The sequence below is a fragment of the Plectrocnemia conspersa genome, unplaced genomic scaffold, assembly GCF_051122295.1.
Source record: "Plectrocnemia conspersa isolate PC_06_02 unplaced genomic scaffold, ASM5112229v1 ptg000004l, whole genome shotgun sequence".
NCBI classification, from domain to species: domain Eukaryota; kingdom Metazoa; phylum Arthropoda; class Insecta; order Trichoptera; family Polycentropodidae; genus Plectrocnemia; species Plectrocnemia conspersa.
This window is the reverse complement of record NW_028277168.1, coordinates 7,697,567-7,715,816: the sequence shown is the minus strand read 5'-3', so window position 1 is coordinate 7,715,816 and position 18,250 is coordinate 7,697,567. Positions and strand designations below refer to the sequence as shown.

The 18,250-nt window shown below is 27.5% G+C and overlaps 1 protein-coding gene across 1 annotated transcript in view; it reads right to left on the bottom strand.

Moving 5' to 3' along the window:
- Positions 1-16,588, bottom strand: part of LOC148235790 (uncharacterized) — a 43,755-nt gene extending 27,167 nt beyond the window's left edge. The window contains exon 1 of the mRNA XM_088185226.1: positions 16,449-16,588. The gene's annotated coding sequence lies outside the window, so the exon portion shown is untranslated. The remainder of the gene's footprint in view (positions 1-16,448) is intronic.
- Between the last annotated feature and the right edge of the window lie 1,662 nt (positions 16,589-18,250).

Genomic DNA, 18,250 nt, shown 5'->3' with positions numbered 1-18,250 from the left:
AATTTATTCAACCTTCAGAAAACCACACAACACATTTCCATAAGGCTTATTTTTCTTATCAGTTGGCGAGATGAGGAACACTAATCCGCGGTGTTTCGTTTAGCTGATTTATTACATTTTATGCTTAAAGTACCGGCAAGTGATATTTTTAAAGATTAGCAAATCCATTAAATAAACATGAAACTGCTGATGATTGATCGCCTGGAAAATTATTCGTTGCATATAATAAAAATAATGATATTATTTTTAATATTTGCATTTTATTGATTTATGTCATTGTTGAAATAATACAAATATTATTGGTTTAGTAGGAACTTACAAACAAAACGTATGTATTAGACTTATATTTTTACTAATTCTGTTTTTGGGAATAGATTTATGGTAAAAAAATATATTCTTAAAAATATTAGGAATATGCTGAATAAGTCGTCAATGACTAAATGGTTTTTAATTTCTATATGTATTTTAATTTTAGTTTTAATTTACAAATATATGTCTAATATGTTATTTTTGCCATTATTTAAACATTTTAAATTATTCATAGTAATTAAAATATAAAATATCTTGAAGAATAGTAAAAAAGCATTTATTAAAACATTTTTAAAAAGCATATATTTACCATTTAAAATAGAATCGGTCATCCTTTTTTTTTGTTAAGATTTTTTTGTCAGAAAAAAGCTGTGAAAAGTCCCCGTAAAGTTTTACAATCTGCTGATTCTTTTTATCTGACTATTAATATAAATCACTGAAGCTAAGCAGCATTGGGCCTGGTCGTTATTTGGATGGATAATCGCTTGGAAACCCCGAGCACGTCAACATCAATACAGCCAAAACTCCTCAATGTGGAAACTTGAAAAGACGACTGAAGAGGATTAAGCCCTTCAAACTGGTCTAGTTATCATTACTAGAACTGATTTAGTATTACTGGTTGTGTAGTGTAGAGCAGAAAAATTTTGGACGCTAATGGATGAACGTAGTGTTTAAAAAATAAAATTAGTAAAATTAATTGTTGGTAATGTAATAAGACAAGTTATATTAATAAAAAATGTAATTCTTAGATTATCAAAGCAAATATAAGACCAATTGGAGCAGTTGAAAAAAATCGTAAAAAAGTGTTGTCATTCGAAACTTCCAAAAAGCATGTATATTTTCTAGCATCTGGCACGTACCCACCAATTTTATGCAGCTGTAGTAAAACATTTAAAAATATTTGTAAAAAAATATTTTTTAACAAATAAAAGCTCTGAAAATTCTAATAAGAATTTTTTTAAATTGGCATTTTTTTCAAGAAATTCTTGAGAAATAATTCTTAATAATTCAAGAAATACTACCGACTATACACCACTCAAATTATAACATAGTTACAAAACAATTTCTTTTTCAGTAATATTTTATATTTAAATAAAGTATTTTTTTTGTATCTATAGTGATTATTTCAAGTTTAAAATTGATCGTGCTGAATTTTATGTAAAAGAGCTTATGGTAAAACTTTCAAGAAGTTTCTTATTAGCATGTGTTGACCAGCTAAAAAAAATACCTTCAGGCTGCTCTTGCATAAATTAACAATTTAGAGTTATTCTTTTTTAATTTTAAAAATGAGACCGCAAGGCAGCCATAGGCGGTCGCCTGTTCTGCCTGTGCGTAACGCCGGCTCTGGCTATTAAGTTATTATAAAAATATATCAGTCAAACTTTTATTTTTATTTATTATTATTGTTTGTTGGCAAGTCCTACGTTGTTTTACTTGGGAATCGGAGAATGAGTCATAACAATATTTAATCAGATCTGGTTTTTCTCTCAACATTAATACGTAAAAATGTAAAAGTATAATAAACAGAGAATACATATAAACCATGTGACTCTAAAATATGTTTTGAGATAGTAAAAAATGATGGGCAGGTATGAAATCAGTGTCTAATTTTCCTTATGAATCAGTTTGTTGCTTTGCCGATAAAGAATATTTTTATACACTGTTATTTTTGACCTTAATACGCGCCACCCTATATATATTACTACAGAGTAGAGTAATAGAGCATGTATTTATGCTAGACTTAATATACAGGTAAATGGAAAAATAACGTGAATAGGCTGCCAGATGTCACCGCATCCGGCGCATGTCTGTCGTACAATTGACCCACTGGCAGGACGACCGGTTTCACTGAATGGACCCGCTCTGAAAGGCCTTTTTTGTTTGCAGATAAAAGCATCCGCGCGTTGTCGTGCTATGTGACGTAAATCGCATCTAGAGTTGGATTGGGCGAGAAAATAAAATGAAAAGAAAATTCTATTTGGTTCGTCAAGATTACAGGTGCGACGAACAGAATTAAATTTACCTTTAAAAATGTAGTTTGGGTTTCTCATTGCATGATATTAAGGGCGATGGAAATACTTGAGGCTTTTGAGCGTTTAGTCGAATTGTCGTGGTGTAATATTCATGTCGGGAAAACCGGATGGGACAATCAACGAAAGGCGTCGAGGGCACCGGGGAATGGATTTTTTAAGGTCTATAGAAGTCAAATAACTTTTTAGTACTCTCTAGAAATAGGGGAAAAGATAAAAGTAACAATAAGATAACACATTTGAAGACTTGTAATTTGAATTGAAAATTTGATCTGGCTTCAGTTGTTAACTTGATTTTATGTAATCAAGTTTATGGGCGACTGAAATATTTTTTTATTAAAAACTCTAGCAAAATGTTTTTTTTTTATTAAACGCTCTGCTGTAAATTTCTGGGTTAATGTAGCTACGTAACTGCATCGGTTCAATATATAATGACAGTTGTAAAACATTTATTTTACTTGATCAAGAATTAGCTAAAATTTATCTCATTGTTTGGTTTTAATTTTCCTTACACCATGTAAATGATCATACCACTAACTAACTGAAAAATTTGGATACATAAGACAATGCAATAAAAAGCGTCGTGTAAATACATACAATTATGATTTAAGAAACGATCTTGATTGGAACATTTAAATACAAGAATGTATTCATTTCTAAGATTATATTATCATATTTTTCAAGCGGTTTAAATATTAATTCACCTTGCCTTCACCATATTAATAAGCAAAGACACTCGCTCAATGTGACAACAATTTACTTAATCAAATTAAAGATATTGTATATGTCTGTGATTTATGTCAGAGACTAATTCCCGAAAGACTTGATTTATTTGTTCGAATCCTAATAATAATCCTTAAACTTTTATTGTGTCTTGGAGATCACAGATAATCACAGGTTAGGTTAGATAAAGATTATGAGCTGCATAGTGACATTAAATGATTGTAAGTACTAGTAATAGTTTATAATTAATAAAATGTATTATCGATTCATTACATAGCATTGAGTCACGAAAAAATTTTTGGCTTCCGTATCCAAATTTATTTATTTATTTTTATTAAATCTTCCGTTGTAACCTGACAGGCATAAGCCCAATACGTTACAACTGGAAAAATCTGTACCAACTGAGTAAGTCGATTAGATATAATGCATACCTTAAAGTAAGTATTGAACTGGTGCCATCTACATAGATTAATAATTATATGTAATATGGCCGGTTTTTTATTAATAGCAATAACAAAAATTCGAGTGCTGCTGCCGGGGCTCGAGCCCAAAACCTCAGGGTTACTAGTCTGAGACGTTACTGTCCAATCATAGGGATAATTTAATAACAGCTGTTGCTAACTGATATTTTTCATATTTCGAACAAGAAAAAGATAAACCTCTTTTAATTATTAAAAAGTAGCTCCGTAGAAAGCCCCCATACAATTTTAAAATCTGCCACGGGGAGCAGTTTTTTCTTATTTGATTATGACTAATGTAGTTATTAGATTACCAAAGCTAAGGCCTTTGAGAATATTGTTAATATTTATATTTTTGCCATTCAAATACTTCCGATCTCTATTAAGTTTCCAAGAAAGCATGCATATTTTCATACATCTGGCACGGACCTATTCTTTATAAATAAAATGCAGTGGTTAAAACAAAATAAAAATATACGTACAAATTTAATTTTTAAATTGCAATTATGTGTTAATATTTTATTATTTGAGGATCAGAAAAATCAATCATGCGTTGGTTCTTTAAAGTTCATCGCAAGTTTGATAAACTATATCTTGTTTTCTATTTTTTTTATATTTTATAGATATGATTCAAGATATAAATAATTGCATTATTAAACATTTTGTTAAACTTACTAAAAAAAAAACAAGTTTATTTTAAATAATAATATAATGTAATATAAATTGTATTTAATACTTTTTTTTGCTCTAATGATTGAAACGATGTTAAAAGCACTAAATATTTATTTTTCTTTATAAGAAGAAAAACAAATACACAAATATATTTTTTGCGAGCTTTAAGCTCTAGAGAAAATTCTCGCTTTGTGTATATTTATTTTATTGTATTTGTGCGTTAAACATGGTTATATTAAAATACTTGTTTGATTTATTGTGTATCTCAGCATAAATTTACGTATATAATAGCGAATTTGTACAAGTTTTATTTGTGGCGAAAAGTGATTATCATGAACATTAATATTTATTTAATATAGTCAGATGTCGATGTTTTAAAAAGGAGTGGAGAGGCGATATCATAAAAAGTAAGATAAACGAGAAAAGTTGCGAACAGATATTTTATGTTTGTACATATAATAAAGGGCCGTTTTTTTAGATGCTTCATTGGGCAGCACCTTTTTTAATTTACTTTATACTTAACACTTCTACTTTATATTTATCAATTATTTTAAGAAAATATACTACATATTCTACTATACAATATTTCTGTGTATCAAAGATCTGAAAACCTTAGAAATATATATTGAAAGTATTTTAATTTCCCGTTTGGTTCGTGTCTGTTCGATTGCGAAGCCTTTTTGCAGATGTGCACTAAAAGTTCTGTCCGTGTCATGACAGCGATAGGGTTCGCTTGGAAATAATGGGAAAGTTTCCATTTTTAACTGACTCAAAAAGGTTCGATTTCCGCATTGAAACGGGATCAGGTGAAAATGGTAAATTAATTAATACGCCAATTGCATAGCGTTGGCGGAAATAGCATTCGATTCGATTTTAGTTTTGTTCTATTGTATTGTATATATATAAAGCAATGCCTGTTAATATTCATTTGTAGGAGCAATCATTGTTTATAAAATATAGTATGATAATTATATAAAAATATACATGTGATGCTTAGAGATAAATAGTTTTAGACGGTTATTTTTTTTTAAGTTGTTACGTTAGTAAAACTAAACATATATTTTTATACTATACGCCATAGACGTAAAACGTTATCCTAAGAATCGTTGAAAAACTTTAGAGTGATGAGAAGCGGAAACATAAATATATAACAAATTGTGCAAATGAATTTTAAAAGACTACAAATTAACATTCTAAAAGCTGTACATCAATTCATCTTTGAGGTGTGACTTTTTAAAATGCGCGTAAAAAGAAACATTTCCAAAGTAAAACGAGAAAACTCTACAAAGGGAGATGATAAATGTAGTAATTAACCTTGTCTAAATTTTTTTTCATAATAACGAGTGACAGTTTTATCAACATATAATCTTCCCAAAATAATGACAAACTTGACCTGATAAATCGTTAAATTAATAATGGGTATTAAAATAAAAAAATGTTGATTACTCTTTTTTGAGGTATGTTTTAGTGTTTATTTTTTATTTTATATTACTATATAATTAATTTAGAATTCTTTAATTGGTTTAATTTTAAATTTAAATAGTAGCTAATGAATTTCTACAGTCTACCGCTACGTTTTTTTAAGAAAGCTCAATTGATTTAATCGTTGCATTTACAGGTATGAATTTTGCTATATATAAATATATAAAATTTAATGACGAAAAATATTATCGAGTCTGTCCCGATAAAAGAAATATATATCTATATAATACGAAAAATAACGATTTGCTGCAAATATAAAATATTGCTGGAAAATATACTGTAAATTTTTGGTACGTAAAAATATATATATTCATACATTTCAATAGGTATTCAGTTACCAATAACAAATCGCAAGGCAAACTGAATATTTGAGAGTATATTTAAACGAACGAGTGTTTGTTTGATAGTTTATATTTATCGTTTATTTATCTATGCTTTTGATTGGGTTTCAGAAATAAGAGCGATGTCTATTTATTGCTCGTTTAAAAACTGCTGAAATACCGGTTTTCTTATCATATAAACCATTAAATTCCTGAAAATTTCATTTAGACAAACTCTTAATTATTTAGACAACTATATATTTAGACAAACAAAAAATATATTCATAAATCTATAATAAGAGCTACAGTTTTGTATGATTCCTTATCTTAGGAATATTTAATTGATACTTAATAGTACCAAATAACATTTATAATACAATAAAATATTTCACTAAAAATTGTGTCAAATGCTCCTTGGATTGTATTTAAATATTATATTATATGTATATTACACCATGATTTATAAATATATACTTTTATTAACACAAAGAGCTTATACAATTTTAAAAAGATGTAATAGGATTAAATATTATTTAAGGCAAAAAAAAATACTTTTATTAAAAAAATATTCATTCATAATATTTGACATGAGAAACGTATGTAACGTTGTATAGATGTAATTTTTTTTGTTTATTTATTTATTTGTTCTTATTACTGAGATAAAATAATTAATTATCTATTTATTTATTTAGAAACCGTATCTATTTATTTTAAACTTAAACAATCATCTTTGGATGAGATAGAGACTAGTTTACACAATAACCTTAAGATAACACAACAAAATTATATAATACAAACATAATTTGTAGCATATATGTATGTACATACATAAGTATAGTACAAGATCCTTGCTAATATTTGAACACACCGCAAAACATATATTCAGATTCCTGCGACTAAGAATATAAAAATTAGGTTTAATGGTTCTGTTATTGGAATCTAAAAAGAAAACATATTAAATCCAGTTATTTTTGTGACTTGCTTACTACTTATTAGGAATCAGGTTTTGAATCAATAAGTAAGTTTATTTATTATATTATATATTTAATAAATACAAAGGTACTAACACCGCCCTTAATCATCTGCATAGGTAAATGAATCGAGGACTACAAGGAACGTTGGACTCTCAATTTTCTCGTTGGAATACATGACAAAACGCTGTATTGCTACTTTATTTTCATTCGTATCTCGACTTAGATTGACGACTTTACTTCCAACTTGAAACATTTGAAAGTTAGAGACCGAATAGACCGCGACGACCCGAAAAAAACAACCGCTTTCACTTCAACCGTCTGATTTGATTAATCTAAGCAGTCAACCCGAATCTCCAAGAGTTCAACCCGATATTTAATATGACTTGGAGAAACGATGCAGCACTTTTGCGACAAAAGTACAAAAAATAATTTAAAAAATATTTTTTAAACAATTGATCTAATAAGATGTTTACAATTTTTAATATTAAAAAAAATAATTATTGACCGACAAAAAAGTTCATGATATAACAAATATACTGCAGTGAAATGTCTCCATAGCAAGTTTCTAAAGGATTCAGAAACTTAAAATTAAAATTTCATTAAAAATCAAATTTGATACAACATAACTTTTCTTTCCTAATGAATGAGAAGTCATCTTTCGAAATAGTCGCTGTTAAGACGTAAGATACAGCACATTCCTTGCAGCTAAAACAGTTTTATAGGAAATTAAACATAATGCTTTTAAAAATGGATTCGATTTAACAGAGAATTATTTTAAGAGATATGTACATTTAAATAAATACTTTGTTGCATAAAACATTTTTTTTGTACGTTACAGTAATTGAAAATTGACAGGTAATAAATATATCAATGTATTTAAAATGCTTTATTGAGAAACATTTTATTTGTAGTCAGCACTAAAACAAATGGTTTTGACATTAAATTTTGAAAAATGAGCAGTAAATTATTTTAATGCTCATTTTTTTATATTTTAATGCAAAAACCATTCGTTTTAGTGCACACTACAAATAAAATGTTTCTCAATATAACATTTTTTAATACGTATATGCATTTATTAAATGTTATTTTTTAATTATTGTGATGTATAATAGTATGAATATAAATTCATACTATTGAAAATATAATTTCACTGTAACAGTTGCGAAAGACCCAATTGCTGTTATAAGTAAAAAATATCATTGTATACTAAATATAGTATATATTAATATTCTTAAATCTACGATTTTATTATTTTAATAGACAAAAAATATAATTTTAATGTACACTACAAATAAAATATTGCGCAATTTAATATTTTTTTATATATTTTAAAATAGTTTTTTAATGCTTATTTTTTATGTTTTAATGCACAAATTAATAGTTTTGGTGAACACTAGAAATGAAATATTTCTCAATGTAATATTTTTTATTAAATAAAGCTATATTTATTTATTGCTCATTTTTAAATATTTTAATGCACAAATCATCTATAAATAAAACGTTGCCAAATATAATATGTATGTATTTAAAAATAAAGTTTTATTGTATTGTTGAGAGTTAATGTAGAAGCCATGCTAAAAAACAATGAAAAATTTTGAAATCTTAATATTAATTAATTTTTTAACAATATTGATATGCGAGTGTAGTGGGCTACGGCTTAAACACCCCTGATCAATCTTAAAGTTAAGTTCTAAGTACGATAGACCATTCTCATTTAGAATTTACTGATATAAGTCATTAACTAATACTTGAAAGACATGAAATAAAATAACATATGTACCCTAGTATTATTAAATTTCTATCGTGCCTGAGAGATTAGAACTAGTAATTATTATATAATTATAATTATGATCGATTATTACATATCTTCCTTATTTAACAGAGATAATAATTATAAATAATTAAAATAAAAAATCATAATTAATAAAATGTACATATATTACTGATTTAGTCTGTTGTCTCATATTATTTAGTAAGTAGTTGTTGATTGTGTTTACATAGTAACGCAATGGACTAAGATGGAGGACAATAAATAAATCGAAAATAATATTAAAAATATTATTTTTGCTCAAGTTTCATTGAAAATGAAAAATATCTGTGGTGATATGTAATGAGGTAAGATTTAGGACTTTTTCTATGACAGTTCTGACTAAATTGATATTTATTATAGTTCTTGTATCATTTACGATGTATTGAATCCGTTAGCTTTCTATTATAAAGTAGAGACCTTTTGAATTATTACGATATACCGATCAATATTATATTCGAAGGGTTCTGATTTTCCATACGCGTATAAAAATCCAGGCATGTCACATAAAATTTATAAATAAAAACAGTACAAATCGAAAGGATATTGTTTTACGAAATGCCTCGCTTATATTTTATGTAACATATTTTTTTTATGAAAATCAATATCTAGTAAGTGGCACAGTAATGACCCTCTCCGTGGCTTTGTTTGGTAACGTTGTAATTTGACACGATCCCAAAGTCATTTAAGGCAATTTTTAGCATTAAGCTTGTAACTTTATATAGAGTGATAAATCATGTCTTATGCGGTGGATTAATTTTGACAAAATTGGCGTAATTATGAGGAAAATTAAAACGTTGTTAGAATACTACGGTATAATAAATTTGATAAGATAAAATTATTTTAAGGTATGCAGTTTTCTCTGTTTTTATCATTAATATAGGGCAAATAAAATAAATAATATATTAAAGTATACCGTATAAAATTTTGGTAACTATGCTTCTATGATTCACTTCGAAGTTTCATATCAGAGTGTTTCGTGCTAATGTCAGAGAGCTCGATGTCGAAAAACCACCGACAGATGTTATTCATAGCTGGATGTAAAACTTGGCGGATGAAGGGCGTCGCAGAAGTTTGTCTCCAGATGGAATTATAAGAAAGTTGTCCGCCCTTATGAAAAGCCTAGAGTGCTTCCGGTCCCGCCAGAAAACTGATCCTAATTGAATCGCGCGTTAAAATTTTCCCATTTATCGGGAAAACTGAATCTTCGCCGGAGAAAAACCTTTGTTTCGTCGACGCCGAAGGGCGGAGGTGAAAGTTGTCCAAGTTTGAACTGGGGAAAGTTTTCCTGCGCTAATTTGTCCCTCGGGGAGTTTTTTTTACTCAAGGAGTGCTTTTTTATATTGTAATTATTCAACGTCATAAATTTGACTTAGTTGAGTAAAATAGCAAGTACCGATTAATAAGTCACCTTATAAATATTTTTATAAAGTTTTACGACGATTTTATATTAATAAAAATCGTTTAGTGTTTATAAAATATATCCACGTTTTAACGTAATTAAATTTATTTATGTCGAGGAACGCTTCTTGTAGAATTTGTTTGAAGCAACATTTAAACGAATTTTATCATTGTTTTATTAACGAATTTTAAAAGAAAAGCTTTAATTACGTTACGAGAAAGACTGACTTTTCACGTTAATGTGATATAAAATTATACATTTGAAACAAATTATTTTCAATCAAAATTTTTATATTTATGTAAAAGGCAGTAATAATATTTTAAGAATCTTTCTCTGGATACACAATAACTTTTATATAGCAGACATATAGTTTCGTTGAAAAAAACAAGTTTACGAATATTTTAAAAATAATATAAAATTGGCTAAGATCCAAAAATGTAAAATGCGTCAATTATAAAGTAGTTAATATTAAATATTCTATAATAAATGTTTTTTAAAATACGAAATACTATTATGAATAATAATAATAAGGCCAAGTTGAGATATATTAATATTCAGTGATCTTGTAATACATTCAAAACATTTCGCTTAACCAAATATTTAGATTAATCGTATTGGGAATAATGCGACCACACTAATGTGAATATAATTGATATAATGTCAGACCGAATGGCACGCAGAATAGTTTGAAATACAATTCAATTTAAGCGAGATGCTTTCCTCCAGAGGATATGGTTCATTTCATGGGGTTGTGCTATATAACTGGCGGTCGGGTCAGCATTTTCCAGCATAATTGGAGCGGGTCAGTAAACAGCAATTTTATAAAATAATAATTGATTATTTTCAATCAGGTAAATGTTTTAGTATATATAAAATAAATTTAAGCAGAAGAATTATTTACAAAGAGCTTTTTATAATATTCTGTCAACACAATTAACCTTTAAGTATTAAAATATTATTTTAAACACGGGGGAAAAGAAATTTCAATATTATAAAAAATATATACCAAAATTCAGTCTTTTAAATTTAGAAATATATATAAGATTTTATCTAGCGATATTGATTTTTATAAAATTAAATGTACAATACTACAACCACTGCATGTTTTCTAAAAAAAATAAAAATCAACACAAAAAGTTAGTATATCTGTGTATGCTTAAATCCTATGAATAGAGTTTCCAAATACAGTGAAATCTCAGTATAGCAAAGCTTTTGTTATACTGAAAATTCGTTATATTGAATGTAAGAAAGATGATATATTTTTATTTTATTTTTAATTACCATATTACTATAGCATAAAAATAACTTTTGTTAAAAAAATGTTTTATAAAAAAAGTTTGATGGTCGGCGGAACACTTTGAATGTCGCTTCTGATCACATCAGGCACACACCAAGTCAAGGACAAACGGAATTCAGAGAAATATTGTGTCAAGTTGTAACGTCATTCTTAAATTCTGATCAAAATATTTCGTTATACTGAGATCAGTCTTCGTTATAATGAAAACATCACTATATTCGTACTTATTAGATATTCGAATATCGAATAGTAAACGATATTTTTATATATTCTTAAAATTATGAAGAATCAAAAAATATAGTTTGAATTATAAATACAAAAATAATAGTTTAAAACTATGAAAAATCAAGCTGGTCGCATAAATCTGGTATTGATTTTATTAATAATGAGTTATTTTCAGCTCATAGAAAGTATATTATAAATATTAAAAAAAAAATATAGGCTAGTATGAAACGTAACTTTAATTATATACATACATATTTTACCAAAAATACTACAAATCGGTATGCTCAAAAATAAAAACAATGGAAACGTTGTTTTTAATGGTTTAAAAGAGATAAAAAATAAATGTCACTTATTGGAAAATCCACAGTTGCATAATAATAATTCGGAAATATGGGTAATTTCTAGAATTTCGGCAATAACAAAGTGTTTTTTATTTGCGTGCTGTAGATTATTATGTCCATGACTGTTATAAATTACATAAATATAGGAAGAAAAAATTGACAAAAATATGTAGATAATGCAGTGGTGCATGAAAAAAGAACTAGCTGTGTTGATGTAATACGCAAAGACTTAATAAGGGAGTTAAATTTAAAAATAATATTACTTTTTTTTACTTTATTGCTTGCTAAGAATATAATAAGTCACTAGTTTTATTCGATTAGCTGCAAATCTAATTGTTAAAAATAATATGTAAATATGATGGTTAAGGGTAATAAAATAGGTTAATGGACAACAAGCGCGTGGTCCGAATCGACACTTTCAATTTCCGACCGCCTCATTAAACCTCACTTGATAAATACTATATATATTTTTATTTTATTATTTATATTTTTTCTTGTACTTATAAAACAACTACATTAAAAATAATTTAAAAATCGATGACGGCACATAAAGAAAAGTTTTACTATACTAGCAGCAAAAAGTTTTTTAATGAAATTAATAAAACTGGTTTTTCTAATACCTCATGATAGCCTTTATACAAAATAATTTACACATTGCATATGCCTACATATGTACATCCATACACATGTATATGTTTGTGTATAAGTACTTATATATCAGCTCTAAAACAAACACATACTGTTCCAACTCTTGATAGCTATAGCCGAAAACAGTGTGTCAAGCAAACTAATGGGAAAAGTAGATGATTTCCGAGCGTTAACAACATCGCAATCTACAACCCACATCTAAAAATCGCCAAATATTAATGGATTCGCAACATCACCCTTTAGTAATTTCAGAAATATATCATCGAATACATACTTTGTTGAAAATACAATGAATTGCGTCACAAAAAATATAAAAATAAATAAATATTCGAGGACGCTACAGAGTAACGTAACGTACAGAATAAAAATCGCCAATGAATTGTTAGTAATACACGCTCCGTATTACGAAACCGAGCATCTTCGATGCCTTAACGTAAAATATTTATAGTGAAAATACTTTGCTTTGCCTATAAAGAAATTCAGCCGAGCTAGATATGAAAAATGTGACAATATGATTTTGAAACTGTTCTGTACAGTAAAATCCATTATTTTTTTTATATATTTTATGCAGTATCAAGAGTTTATTTAAACGTAATGTTTTTTGATATATTTACATATATTAATACATTATTTATTTTATTTAGTTTAAATATAAATATTGCTCGGTGACAACAAACTACAGCATTAAAGTGTTCTAGAGAGTTGCGATCGCGGCCTTTATTCTTACCAGTCGCAGCTAAAACGTTAGCGCTTGAAAACGCTAAAAATAATGTTTTAAAAAAAAAATTGAGTTTTATAAATCTGAATTTTTAAAAGAAAGACATTTTTGGCTTATATTATAATACAGATCTGCGTTTTGTTTGGTTTTTGATGAAATATATAGATAAAACTGAACTTAAGTGTTTTGCTTTCATGAAACATGTAGTTCTGTGCTTATTTTGAAATAATACTATTGTGGAGCTTACTTGGTAAAGAAGCCTGTTGAATTTATTTAGAAATTTGGGACAATTCTGCTAATACACGTATTTCATATGTATCGCAGACTTCACTGCTATCTGATGTGTGACATATTTATTTACGCTAGAGATATTTGATGATATTTTCGCTTAGGAAAATATTCAATTAATTATAAAAAAGGCAAAAGAGTCATTTTAGAGGAGGCAAAAAAGCAACTATTCATGTTTAAGAGTGACAAAATTACAAAGCTATTTTCTATGATGAGATAGTATGTATCTTATGCGCTAAAACACTAATACATCTTTACAGAGTGGTTAAGTATAACACAGGTATGCTTACAATATAAGGCGGTTTTATTTAGAGTTTTAAGTTAACATTGACGTTTTAATTAAAAAAGTTGTTATATTGATATTCTTTTATCTTGAGCAATCAATATAGTTAATTATATGTAAACATAATAACTTCACTATCGATATATAAAAACAATTTTACTGTTACTATAATCAATCAATGTTAGCATCAGGTAAATATTTTTATACCTATAAAATAAATTCTCGCCGCCTCGAATTGTTTACAAAGAGATTTTTCATTAATAATGGATGACTTTTCGAAAGATGTGACCTAAAAGTTATTTTTTTCCCTCGCTCATATATCAAACAGTACTCGAGATTGTGTGCATTGTCGGTCGAAATATTATCTCGTGCCAACAATACATACTTCTAACCTTTTTTCCGTAAGAGCAGGGATGACCGAGTCAAGAGAGCTTTTAACGTGGAAAGCTCACGGGCGTGCGGAAATTCTACTTTCTAAGTCTACGTAAGAGCAGTTATTATTACGCAACACAGGTAGATAATGCTTTTCCGACCGCTCAGGGGTGTGGGAGATAATATATTTCCCGGAGCTATTTTTAGCTTGTTTTGAATGCGAAAGCTTTGGCTGGAGTTCCTGTCGCTTAGCATTTTTTAAAAAAGGTATTAAAAATGGTCAGAAACTTTCCGAATATTGATCGATCTTAATTTTGATAACGCGGAGAGACGAGTTAAAGTAAATTTGAGATTTACGTTAATCTACGTCGGTAACTTGGGAGAAACTCAATAATGAGCGTCGCTAAGATTTTGAACAAATGCGATTGCCTTCATTTAAAATTTTGTACTAACTTTTGGTGTTAACAGCGTGTAATTTGTTCGGAAACTTCAAAATAATTATGGAAGTTATACGTATTTTAGAAATTTACTCGCGAGTAATATATATGTATATATATATATACGTAATATGTGGCATATATGTATGTATTTACATGAAAAGCTCGTTTCATTCTGTGTGTGTAAAGATAAAATTAAGCGGAGTTTTAGCTATTTTATAAAACATAGAACTAAATGATATACATATATATGTATATAGAAAATGAGATAACATTTTTCGATTTATATAATATATAGTAATCCATACTTTAAGTATTAGTTATAATAATTTTTAACATGAGTTTGTTTTCATATGTTTAATAATGTAAGTTTTTTCTTCTTTTTGGAATATAATTTGAAAAAAAAAGTTTTAAAATCATTAGAATTTGGTGGTTAATTTAATACATATGTCTATATTCATTAGAATTTATACATATGTATATTTAATATATACATATATATATAATATATACATATATATGTATATTTAATATATACATATATATTTAATATATATTTAATATATACATATATATTTAATATATACATATATATGTATATTTAATATATACATATGTCTATATTCATTAGAATTTCTTATAATTAATAGTTAGTAGGAAATAAAATATAATCATAATAAATACATTATCTTATTGACATCACAACTATACAACAGACACTTGAGAGAAGCGACTGATTAATATTCGAAAAATCTGGGCTCGAATCTTATATGGACCATAGTGTTTTTAATTTATATGGTGTTTAGAAGATCGGAATTAGCGATTGATATATAATTATAATTAAAATTGATAATCACAGATTTGGTTTTCTTAGATTTTTTAATCTCACGGATGAATATCGAGATAAATAACTAAAATAAAGTGCTAGATCGTGTATAGTGATATCAATTGATTGTAAGCTGTATTAATAGTGTAAAAGTATTAAATATATATGTACCTAACTTAGTCTGGTGTGACACTACTAATTTAATAGTTGTTGATTATGTTTACTCCATTGTAACGAATTGGGCTAACGTATGTTACATTGCAATAATGATTAAATAAATAAATACTGTCTGTACATTATTTCATTGAATAGAATAATTGGATTAAAACAATAAAATTATGCGGTTAAAATATAATTGACATAAAATCAAGCTTATAAATATTTTATTATTATTAACAAATGAATATGAATATTTAAATATATATAATCTAATTTAAATTCAATCTATTCTGAAGTTTAAAATAACAATTTTAATTAATTTATCTGTGATTGATTAATCACAGGTAATAAAATAGAGAAAATATTTTTTTCATGCACTTTTTTTATAGAATAAAAGTGAAGCATTAGCCTTATTTGTATTCAGAGTTGTATTTTTACTTGTAAACCGTATTTCAGTAATTTGATAAGGAAAACATATTTCTGGGTTAATCAATTGAATTAGTAAATTCAACGAGCTAAAAGATGGATGTTTTTAAGATAATATAATACAATAATGCTGTCTAAAATTAAAAAAAAATACACTGATATATTATTTTTGATATAAAATAAAATACAAATCATAAATCTTAATAATAAATTATATATTACATAATATTTTATTTATTAAAAAAACTTACCGAAATAAATAAATAAGATTCCGATCTTTTATTTGCTCTTTATTTCTTTCAAAGTATCTATTGAATTCGTGAGTTATTCTGTGTTTGTTTTCAACTTTTAAAGAGTTTTCTTCGAGCGGTGGTTCTGCGAACGACCGACCTCCACTGTAATCTGTGGAAAACTGATCCCTCTCTCTGCGTGCCTCCCCTGGCATTCTACCCGGGTCCTTTATAAGTGTGCACTGAAATTGTGTCACGACTCGTCTTCAGCGTACAACCGCGGAATATATGTGTATAAATGGAAAAAGTTCGCGGTCCGCGTGTGTATCTTGCAAGCCAACGAACTTTCATCTATTTTGCATGAAGCTTGAGAAGAGGGCTCTGCCCTATTTTTGAAATCATAAAAAGCATACCTTTAATATCGTAAAGTGTTCGTGCTTATATAGTTTTTTCTAATAAATTTGTGCTTGAGATAAAACAATAATTTATCTTAGTAAAGCATAAGCTACAGAGGCTTACGTATACAAATGCCATGGAAAACATTTCTAACGCCTTATCTTGCTTTACAAATTTGGTTGCATTTGTAAGTAGTAGACTTTTATGTTGTAACTTAATTCAGCTTATCCTCGACCGTGATAAATTAAATATCTTTTAGTGGTCTAATGTGTTGTTGTCACTGGGGCGCAGGTTCTCTGGTGGCGCGACATCGATCACTGTGAGGTCCACTAATAGCTTCTAAAGGTCCAATAGGATCCTTCTACATTTCGCGGAGATTCCATTCAGTAAAATGGCTATTCAATGTCATTTTATTCTTCTGGGGAGTAAAAAAGCCAAGGGTATAGCACAAGTGGTGAGCTCGAATGCTACATCCGTTTTTGAAAGCAATATAACCGCAACAGCCCTGTTTTGATTTTTGTCTCTGAAGTGTTTGAGAAACAGAATTTCAGTAGTGTGGATCACTTATTGAAATTTCAATTGATGAGTTATCCCTTATCTCGCTGGCTCACCGAGGCATTAAAATCTGTTCTTTTTCGTTTGTGTCACATATTGGCCACTATAACCTCAGAAATGATGAAATTTAAAAATAAATAAATAAGGTAACTGCAAGAATAACCTAAATATGATTAATAAATAAAACGAGGCAATGTTTTTGTAAAACTGATAAATAAAGCTTATAATTTTAAATTATTGTGAATAAACTATTTTACAAAAAAGCATTTTGCCCTGTTACGATTTAGTCTTAGAATTTTAGTGATTTAAATGACTTATTCAAATTGTTATTGATGAGTTATCTCTTATCTCGCTGATTCGACATGCCATTAAATTTTGATATTTTTTTGTTTGTGTCACGTATTGGCCGCTACAATATTAGAAATGATAAGAATTTTCAAAACTAATATATTATAAATTAGTAAAATAAGGCAGTGAAATTAATCAATCCCACTGAAATATAACAATTTTTTTTCAAATGTAAGAAGTGTTTATGTAAAACTGATAAATGTAATAAGACTGACTATGACTAAGAAATCTGAAATTATAGGTTTTAAAAATGCAGTTTCAGGTTTTGTAGATCTTGTTAGGTTAGAAAGAACAGCATCAAAATGTATATACTAAAAAAATATTTACACATTCATGAAAAATATTTGCATGGAAATCTTATAGAATTTTGCAAAGACAACGCTGTTGTAACATTTTAATTTGGTATTGTCTCTAGATGATGCAAATATGCAAAATACAATGTTTTTATTATACAATTAGTTTTTATTAATATACTTCAAATAACCATTCGAGTAAATTAAACAACGTTTCTATGGAACTTAAAA